Source organism: Quercus suber, unplaced genomic scaffold (assembly GCF_002906115.3).
Source record: "Quercus suber isolate HL8 unplaced genomic scaffold, Cork oak 2.0 scaffold_28, whole genome shotgun sequence".
Lineage (NCBI taxonomy): Eukaryota > Viridiplantae > Streptophyta > Magnoliopsida > Fagales > Fagaceae > Quercus > Quercus suber.
The window spans coordinates 427,294-438,704 of record NW_027069493.1 but is presented as its reverse complement, the minus strand read 5'-3'; the positions used below and the strand labels follow the sequence as shown (position 1 = coordinate 438,704).

At 32.3% G+C, this 11,411-nt stretch overlaps 1 long non-coding RNA gene across 1 annotated transcript; it reads right to left on the bottom strand.

The window, feature by feature from the left end:
• Nucleotides 1-8,732: 8,732 nt before the first annotated feature.
• On the bottom strand, nucleotides 8,733-10,431 carry LOC111988146 (uncharacterized). The gene is made up of 2 exons (XR_002880392.2): nucleotides 10,248-10,431; nucleotides 8,733-9,203 (listed from the first exon to the last, which is right to left on the bottom strand). It is a non-coding gene; the product is annotated as an uncharacterized LOC111988146 (long non-coding RNA).
• Between the last annotated feature and the right edge of the window lie 980 nt (nucleotides 10,432-11,411).

Below are 11,411 nucleotides of genomic sequence, written 5' to 3'. Positions count from 1 at the left end.
ACTTCATCATTATCATCTGCCTTTTTTCTTTTCTTTTCTTTTTTTTTTTTTTTTTTTTTTTTAATGTTAATGTTAAATTTCATCAATGGGAAACACATTACAAAAGCTCCTTTCTAGACATCCCCACAAAAACAAAAATCTCAGAGTTCATATTCCATGTGCTAAGCACTTGTCAAGCACCATTTCATCCTAGCTGAACTTATCACTGTAGGAGAGTCAGAGAGAGATCAAACTCCACAGATTCTAGACATAAAAGCCAACACTTTTTTTATAAAACCCTAAAACACTAAATGAATCCACCTTCCCCATGGAAAGTATAATGATAGATCACTTTCCATTGTAAGTGGGAAAAGTGCTTTTGTCATCGAGAAGGCTCCTAGAAGTGAGAGATTTTGTTCAGACAATATAGATGCTTTCATGAGAGACATGAACCAGAGCTTTTAGCTCTTCTAAAATCATCTAGGGGGCAAGGCAAATACCAGTGGGTCACACCAACCAAGCCCTACTCAACTTGCACAACCATCTTACTTTTTTCTCTACTAGGCTAGCTACATCTGGTTCATAATTTCTAAACTTTCACCAACCTTCCTTAACTTTTTACACCAAAAATAATCATTGAGTAATGCTAGGTACACTTTTATTTATTTTTTCATTGTTTTAGTTCGATAATGTTCATACTCTTTTGCATTTTAATAAAGTAAGTTATCATTTGAGTAATATTACTTTTATATAGTTTTATTAGTGACAATATTTTGTTAAGGGTCATGTTAACGGGTGCCCTTAGGACAACAGTTAATTATTTATTTTAGAAAAGTTTTGACACTATTTTTATGAGAAATGGAAAAAACTGTCAAAATATTAATTATTTTTTCTTTTCCCATAAATTTTTTTAAAATAAATTATTAACTATTGTCCTACGCGCATCTATTAGCATTTCCCTTTTATTAAAACCAACCACTATATGTCACCTCGGTGGATATAAAAAAGATTGTGAGAATTTTTGTATGTGATTGATTATAATTATCCAGTTAATATATAAAACACATTTATTTCCCACTTTCCTAGTTAACAAAAAAACTAAATAGATTAATAATTAATACATGAAAGGTGGTCTAGCCACTAGGAACCAATCTGACCAAGGAATCCCTTGTGAGGGCCAGGGCAACCAAATGAACATGGGCAGAGTGAAATTTAAATTCTAAACTGAAACTAAACTATTAATCACAACACATTTTATATCTCTGCAAAAAGTCAAAGAATTTAGCCATAGCTCAGCATAAAAACAACCAAAAAAAAAACTGGGATATCTCAGTCCAGCGGGAGATTCATGATAGAAGGCTAAATTGTGATAAACAATGAGTCAAGTAGCTATAGCAAGTGGAAAGTAGAAACATCAAGCTCGGATGTAACAATTTCGAACTCAAAAAACATATGATCAAATAAAATAGTTTGTAGATCAGGCTAAGATAGATAGCAAGACCAACCACGTGGACATTTCTAGACAAATGGCTAGAGCTTAGCTATAGAGTAAAAGAAAAGAGTCTAGGCCAAATTGGTGTTTGTGGATGCAAGAAAAGTTAGGGTAGTCATCACACACGACCTTTTGCTTGTCTTTCATAGATGCTTTGCTTTGCCACTATCTTCTCCAATCCAATCTCTTTTCAAGTTTCATTCACTGTTTTTTCCAACTCTTTTTCATGTCTTTTAGTGAGCGTAAGAAAAACGCGTTCCCTAAATTTTTTTTCTTTCTTATATTATACCAAAACCCAAAAGTGAGCACTCACACATGTCAAAAAATCCCTTAAAAGGTAGGACCCAAAAACACCTACGTGTAACTCTCACTCTTTGATTAATCTCATTTTCCCAATCAAGGTCACAATTAGGTCCCAAGTCCCAACTGGTTTAATTTCCTTTTTCTTTGGACCTCACAAGACACAACTCAGTGGAACTCTGGCTCCACATTACGCTTATTTGGACAACTTGGGTGGCTTACAAATCCAACGCTTTCTTTCTTCTTTTTTATCATCACCTTCTCTCTTTTTTTTTTTTTTTTTTTTTTTTTTTTTTTTTTTTTTGTGCTTATATTATGGGACCTCATGGGAGGTCAACCAAGCATTTACAACTGATGTCTCTATCGTCGTTTTGTGTTCTTTTCGTTTAAAACAAAACATCAAAATTTGAGTTGTCCTTCGCCCTCCAATATGTGTTCATCAATCATAATAGTCCATTCCAAACCCAAATAAATAATAACACTCAAAGACTATATGGAAGGACTCAATTTCATGTCATTTATTAACACGAGCCCTTGCCTTGCAGATACTCATGCGGTCCCGCTGTCTTGAAAAGTGAATTTTGAAAGTGACCATGAAACTTTAAAAAAACCTTTTTTTTTTTTTTTGGTTAAAAAAAAAAAAATTAATTTGCAAAACTTAGCCGTTTCACATGTTTTGCACTTTCTCAAGTAATTGATAAATTAATAAATTTGTAATTTTGTACAGTAAAAAGGAAAGATAATTTGCAAATTCTACCAATAATGAAACTGTAATGAATTGCAATTAACTGCTAATTTGTAAAAGTTAGCCACATATTTGACAGATAAGACAGTTTACTTACAATCAAGTAAACATCATCAGCTTTACTCAAAAAAAAAAAAAGAAGTAAACATCATTAGCAAAACTTAGAAAGTTTGGTGGAATATTTTTTTCCTTTTTCATTTAGGGTAACACAAGCATCCAATGGGTCTTTGACTCACAACTAGACCCTCTATGCCTCTACTATTGGGAGAGGAGAATATCGCTTAAAACTAAAGCTAATTGGCAAAACAACTCACATTCAAATTCATGTAAAATCCTTATATTTTAAGGTCCAAGCCTAAAGGCAATGCTCCATTAAATCATCTCAACAGCGTCATATATCAATTATCAACTACCCATAAGTTTTATTCATTCTTACATGGTTTGTTTTTTTTAAGAATGAATATAATTTTATATAAGATAGGTTCAAATTACACCTGGTGTAACTCTTTAAAGTTACACTCTTTTTACACCGTTAGATTTAAATAGATCTAACGATCAAAAATATGAACTCATTAATGTTGATTACCATATCATTTATTATCCCTTATTTTTTGAATTCCCATATTTGTGTTTACTCCTAAAACATTTTCACATTATCTCTTTTCTCTTAGCCTCCTACTCAATATATTCATCACGAAAATAAGTAATTGAGTTTATAGTTTGAGTTATAAAGATTTGTTTTGTTTCTATAATTGACAAAATAAATTTAAAGTCCAGGACTTTTTTCTTTGAATGCTAAAGTCCAGCCGTTCAGGACTTTGAGATCACAAAAGAAGCCTTTGAATTGGTTTCAAGTCTTTGTATAACTTGGAGTAGAGGTGGTGTTTTCCTCTGAGGATGCAGTGATGCTGAATTTTTTAAGGTAGATTTGTAGGAAACTGGTACTAAAGTCTTTATCTAAGATTCAAAATTCTTTTTTAAACTATTCCTAAGGATCACGATATGAAAATTCAAAAAATATGGAAATAGAGACAATACATGAAAATAAAAAGTTACAGGTATTTTGGTTGAAATGAATGTAAGCACATTTTGAGAATAGAGATAGATATGGAATTTCAAAAAATAAGGGATAATAAATGATATGGTAATCAATATTAATGGGTTCATATTTTTTACTGTTAGATCTACTTAAATCTAACAGTGTAGAAAAAGTGTAATTCTAGAGAGTTACACCAAGTGTAATTTGAACCCATCTTATTTCATATATATATATATATATGTCTACCTATATCATTTAAAAATAGAAAACAAAGGGAAAATCAATATGGAATGAGATCAGGGATTCAACTTGGGCACCTTTTGCATAGAAAGTTAACTAAAGCTGCTTGTTTTGGGGCTTTAAGGATAAGAAAAAGGCTTGCTCTGTTCAAGCCCCCAAGAAAAAATAAGTGATCCAATTATATTTCATTTACTTTTTTTTTTCTTTGGTCCAAAAAGGCAAAGGCCATTGGCAATCTATATTGTGATGTTAGACATTTATAACTATTTTTGGGTTGATGTTCGACATTAGACATTTATAACTATTTTCTGTTAATGATCCCCTCTCAAGGAAAGGATCCCTCTAATTGAATCCTCCAATTCCTATAATATTTAACCAAATGTGCAACACATAACATTTATTTGATTTCTAAATGCTACATGTCTTATGCCCAAAGCTCGCAATCGTTTGCGAGTTCTAAAGTGCACAAAAGAGAAGACCAAAGATTCGAGCTTTGCTAATTTTTGTTTTAACTTAATGAGTCTTAAAAACCAGACCCATTGAGCCCACATAATTCATGTCCATTACAAAGAGAAGCCCAATATAGCATAACCAAACAGGACTAGCCCAAGGCCTCCCCTACAAAAAAGTTCTCATCGTTTTAGAAAAGGGAAAAGACCTCCAGACCAACCCTAACTATGAAAAAGCCCAAAATATTTATGGTAATAATTTTTTTTTTAAAGAGTAATGTTTGTGATACTACAAATTTTATTATATAAGACTTACAAATTAATATGTCATTGATCATACAAAATAATAATAATAATAATAATTCAGGCTTTTATTAATTACGTTTCATTATCATATCAATTTATAAATATTTTGTAGTAACTTTTAATTTTCCTTTTCTCTATGGGTGCGGTTCTGTGGTTCATGCTTTGTGAACATTGTTGAAATGTTCCAAGTCATTATTATATACGCCAAACGTAGAGGTTAATGAAGCTGAAATACAGTAGTAACTCATGTCTAAAGTTTATAGAAAATGCAGGAAAATCGTGTGAACTGTGAAGCATCATGCATCCACCAAGAGGTAAGTAATAGTTGCAGCATAACCAACGCCCCTATTGTGCATCACACAGTTCATGATGTAATTATTGAATGCACAAACCTGATCCCCCAGAGTTTTTTTTTTTTTTTTTTTTGAGAAGACTATCCCCCAGAGTTATGTAAGCATTCAATAAAATAATCTGCAGGAAACCATATTATAATATCCAAGATCTCCATGTGACATCTAAAGTTATTTCTTTATTGGCAAGTTCTTGATAAGTAACCAAGTATTTTTTATGGGTAAGTTATTTCAAAATCCAATGCATCCAATATATTTTGAACCTATGCCCACCCAATGTCATGGAAGGAAGTACAATTTGAGAAAGAGCTTATTGCCTACACCCAAGCCCCATTTACTTATCACCTCATTTCATTGGTTCTGAAAATAAAGGACATATGCAAGCATTTTGTATAAAGCCTAATGGATTTTAGAACCCAACTTATAAAGCCAATCATCACAATCTGAACTTCTTAGGTATCGTTCTTCAAGCCTCGAGAGCTGAGGCTTTGAACATCTGTCATCTAGATGCATTCTCATATCACTTTTAAAGGCTAATATGACAGATTATAGCTCCTGCAAACATACTAATTTCTATTGCATTGTTTAAAAAACCTACAATATTCATCCACCAATAAAAGGTAACCACAGACCAGCGCAGTGGGATGCTGTGTTTCTGAAAATGAAGAAAAATTGATAATAACACATTCAATTTTTAAGCATAATCCTGTGAACAAACTGTATTATATCCCAATAAGATAAAAGCATAAACCACCCAGCCCAGTCTACCCCAAAAACTACACTTTTTTTTTTATTGGTTCTTTCTAGAATGTGTTGCACAATAATTAAGCATGTGGTTGAACAATATTTTTCAGTGAGGACTAGAACAGTTAAATAAGCAATCTACATGATCATAAGATTCTGACACTCAAGATGCATGATTGTTTCCAGACCAAACAACACCCTATTGACAGCCATCTACCATTGTTGAACCAAAATAAACATGTGAGCCAAGTTATTTATTTTCTTGTCTTTCTGGGGTTATCAAACAAGATTTGACAGTGAACTGCCCTTGCCACTAAGCTACAATGAATTTGGCCATCTGAGGTGTTTCTGTTTGGAATTTTGTCAGAGCATTTCTTCTTTCAGATTATATGCAGGGATTGAAACATTTTGAGAAGCTTACATCTCCAAAGCCAGCACTCTTACCTTTCCATTAAACACCCAACTGAAACTCCATATAGAACTCAAATTCTGATTCTCGCACCTTGATTGACACATATAAGTTTGCAATCATTTAGATTAATCTAGCTCAATTAGCAGCAAAAGGCACAAATATGTGCATAACAAAAAATTATCTAAATAAATATTAAACAATTGATGGGCCTAACAGCCTATTGCATGTAAATGCTAACCGACAAGTTAATAATACTCTGATTGAATTTAAAGAAAAGTCTTCATTAAAAAAATAAAAAAAGGAGAGAGAGAAAGAGAGAGAGGAGTATCTGGACACCACAAAAACATACTATTGTAGCTTTGCTTAAACTTTAGAGACTCCCTTTTTCATCTAACCTGTAGAATTTGAAGAAATAAAAAAGTATACACATCCAATATAACTATTCCAAATTTGAATCTTAAACAAAGATCTATGCTATGAAAAATATAATTATTATCTATCTGAGAAAGAAAAATATGATTATTGAGTGGAAGCTGACACAACACAAGTCTAGAAATAAGAGGTCTGACGAGGATCAAAACTACAATTGCCTTTGAAACATTCATCAAAGTCATATCCCCAATTTGCATTTATGTTTATATTTTGTACAACAATTAATTTTTTTTTTTAATTAACATATTTTTTCGAGTGAACAAAGGAGATGAGTGGATCGGTGTATGAGGCTTAAGTTTTTGTTTATTTATTTTGTTGTTTAAATTAGCTTAATTTTTTCAAATTTTTCTTTCAGCTTGTCTTTTAATCCTCCTCCCAACCACCCCCCCCCCCCTTCTAAAAAAAAAAGGAACTAAAATCCTATCAGCTTGTCTTTTAATCCTCCTCCCAACCACCCCCCCCCCCCTTCTAAAAAAAAAAGGAACTAAAATCCTATCTCTAAAGCTGGTTACATATGTTCTCCAGAAAAGGAGTGGCGACGGAGGCAAAGAATCTCAATAATAAAAATCCTCTAGAAATCAGTTTCACCAATAAAACTCTTTAACTAAGAAACTTTTGCAGGCAATTCAATGATTTTGGAGTATCCAATCAATATTTTTTGTAAATCTCCAAGTTCATATTAGAAGCCAGACCTGCACAAAACATCTAAATCTTTTATCTCGCATAAAATAAGCATATTATTTGGATCAAAGAATAAAAAGAAGTATATCATGCACTGGTATTTGATAACTTAATACCCAATTTGTCTTGGTTCCTATCTTTCCAAAAAGACAACTTCAAATTGCACCTAGAATTTGAACTAAACCACCAAAGGAGTCTTTTGATGTAGTCCTCTTCTTTTATTTTCCTTTTTTTTTTTTTTAACCCAAGAATAAAAAAGGCCATTGTACTTGATAATGTTGAGGACTTTGTTGAAGCATTGAGTTGAGCTTGGTTGTTCTTTTTCTTTTCCTTTTTTCTCCCTTGATAATTTGGAACTGCATTTATGTTTGTAATGATTTACATTTTCTGAATGCACTTTACCACTTTCTTGAAGAGACTAATTTTGCTTTTACACATACACGCAAAGAGAATGGTGGAAAACCTTGACATTTGATTATTACTGTTCACAATTTTCAACATCGAAGCCAAATCTTTCAGAGTCTATCTTAAAGGGCCAAAGATGTAATCTTCTTAAGCAAGAAACATTCAAGGTGAGATAAATTAGAATCAATGATAAAAAATCCATGGTCTGGAGATTCTATTTGATATCACTTTAGAAGGCTAAACTCCATTTCACAAGATAGGTCAGTGATTAGTCTCATGCTTCCAAAGAGAAGATATTATGTTGGATGGATGATGTAGGACAAATTGGGGAATTTGAATACGCGTGGTCACGGTGGGTTTAGGTAGGGGTGCCCATTCGTGTTCACGTGTTGGATTCGTGTTATATCAACTCATAAGTATTCAACTATATAGGTCAACATTAACTTGACATGTTTATGAAACGGGTCAAAACTCCTCAACCCTAACACAACCCATTTATTAAATAGGTTAGTTGTGTCGACCTGTTTATCAGATTTTATCAAAATGAAAAAAAAAAAAAATTGTAATAAAACAAAAAAAAAATATTTTTAATATAAAATTCAAAACTAATAAGTAAATACATCACAAATAATCATTCAAAACTAAAACACATCCTAATATCACAAATAATTAATCACAATATGTCAAAGAAAATAAATCACAGCAACTAATAAGTTTATATACTTAGAGTTTGAAGGGTATATTAGTAAAATGTCATTTAATTAAACAGGTCAGATGTGTCAAACGGATTCTATGTGTTTAATACTAACCCAACCCATTTATTAAACGGATCAACCGTGTCAACCCGAATATGACATGAATCCGTTAAGCCTCAACTTATAATCTGCTAATTTCGTGTCGTGTCAAGTTCACTGGTCATGTCCAATTTTGCCAATCCTAGGTTTGGGGTTAAGAAAATTTGAGGATTTAGTGTGTAGAATTGCTGAAGAAAAATTAGGGTTCAAGAATGAGTATGGTTGTAGTAGAAAAGAGAAAAGAATTGATTTAGGGTTAGGGGGAAAATCGATATTTTTTAACAATCTGTGAACAGTGCATGCGATAGTTTTGTGAACAGTACCACAAGAATGAAAAGAAGAGTAGACAATAAGGCCAACGAGACACAATACTCAAAGCACTCAATATTTCATTGATTGACTTTTAACCTTACAATAACACAATTATATAGACATTAAATCTAAACTTCTCTTAGTCACTAGAACTTCTACTTAGACTAGTAAACAAAACGCTAATTTAATTGAACCAAAGGCCACGCATAAGAGTTTGAAAAGATACATATCTAGAATTAAAGGGCCAAAGGAAGAGCACAGTTAAAGTGAAGATTACCTTATTCTCTGTAACCGTGTATTTAATAACAAAATCACATGCTTGGAAGAGAGAAGCCCATTTACCATGCCAGAAGGTTAAATTCCTTTGAGAGTTAAGGTATCTGAGAGGCTCATGTTCAGAATATAACACAAAGTTCTTCGGAATGAGACAGTAACGCCAATAGCAAAGTGCTTGAACTACAAGTCTACAGCATACAACTCCTTATCATAGGTAGAGTACTTTTTCCTAGCATCATTGAGCTTCCTGAAAAGTAGTGTACCCCCAAGGTTAGGAAAATTTGAAAACTCTCTAGCGAGGCTCTTCAGCAATTAGAAGTCCCAAAATCCCAATACGTTTGAAACAATGGCAAAATTATCTAAGTCAACAAACTAGGATCCAAAGAACCCACAAAATGACCCATCATGACAGATAAACAAAATTTTGAAACCTATTAAGCAGCTGCAGAGACCAAAGCTTACAAGACAACATAACCGTGAAGAGCAGAATTACAAAAATGCTAACTACTCCACAGTCTTTGATAGATAATTTAAAATTTTCCCTAGTCTTGAAAGTACAACATCATCCGCTAAACTTCACTTTAGTAATGCTTTTTTTATGGAAATTCTGCATCAGTTACCATTTTAGCTATAGGCAATTGGGCACTATTAGTGTTCAAGTCTTATTGAACATTTTCATAAATTTATTGAAATATTAACGTGTACCATCCCTGTCATTTCTTAGAGTTTCTTATTAGTGTCTTTGAAATTTATAACTAATACTTCAATTACTTATACTAAAGATTTAGACTTGCCACTACAACTGTTGATACGAACCATGTAGCACTGACCGTTGAGATTTTGTCTGCACTAACCATGCTATTGAATCAATATAGAAAAGCACGTCATAAAACAAAGCATGTGGGGAATTTAAAATGTGTAGGGATAGAAGTTAAGAAAGAATGACAGAGGGCTGTGATTAAAACAATGCAGTTCTTTGACATAATCTCTAAAGAACTGTCCTTTGACATAATCAGTCTACGCTCACCTAATACAATAAGGTTGCCATAAGGTGCTACTCGCACCATGCCTCTTGCTTGTACATTATAGAATGTGTCAAGAGGGTTTGCTAATGAGTAACCATTAGCAAACCCATATCAGCCCAAAAAAAAAAAAAAACATTAGCAAACCCAAAATGGAGAGATCCCAAATCCATAATCTAATGGGCAATCAATGATGGGATTTTTGATTAATTTTGGAAAGTAAAGAAATGCAATCTTAACAGATAGGTATAGGGGAGAAGGAAACGAACCCAATTGTGCAGCTCCCGATTTGGTTGTTGGTTTGGGCTTGCAGTGCATCCTAAGTAAAGCTCGGGCCTTGCCTTGCGAGTTGCGGCTTCAATTTTGGTTTTGGATACGAAGCGAAGAAGGGACAGTGGCACTGTACTACTCGCTTCATCACAGAATTTTACAAATTTTGGCTTAATCATACCTGCGCCAATTTTGTTTGAGACTCTTTTTACATTGATCATTTAAGTTTAAAATTTTTCATTTTAGTCCCCCAATTAGCTTAAATTTTGGGTATCGTTTGTGTTTGGTTCAAAATTAAAAAACCATCTTATTTTACTATTTAGCTTATTTTTGTTATTATTTATAAGCTTCACTGTACTTTTTAATATTATTTATAGGTTTTCACATTATTTTAACTAATTTTTACCTTTATAATTTTCAATTTCAGCAAAATAAGCGGATCCTAAAACCTAAATAGACACAATTCATACCCTAAAAAAAAAAATGATTATCTTCTTTCAAATCTTGTCCATTGCTCATATTAGATTTTTTAAATTCAAAAGTGTACAAATTATTATGTCAATTTAATTTTAAAATGTGTTTGTACAGTGTTAAACCCTAAAATTTTAATCTAAACCATTAAGTGTGTGTTTGACTCCAAATTAAAAAGCCAATTTATTTTACTATTTAACTTATTTTTGCTACTATTCATAGACCCCATTAAACTTTTTTATACTATTCATGAATCTCACTGTACTATTTTTGCTAATTTTTACCTTTATCTACAATACTTTCAGTAAAAAGTTTTCAATTTTAGCAAAATAAACGGATCCCAAACAAATCCTTAATGAACAAAATAAATTGAATTTTAATTTGAGATGATCTTCTTTCGTCGTGTTCATTCATTTATCAAATTGATTTTGGAAAAAAAAAAAGTTCATTTTTCAAATTATGTCTTTAAAAAAAAATCGTAAGTACTATTGTATATTATAAGGATTCCATCGAAGGAGCCTTGCAAACACTATTGTGATGGCAGATCGTACTAAGATCGTTGCTCTTTTGGTCATTTGCAATCTCCTAAACAATCCGAATAAGTATGACTTTGGCGATGATGTAGTGAATGTGAAGGAACAAGAGGATTTTACCAAAAAAAAATAAAAAGGGAACAAGAGGAATGTCGAGTC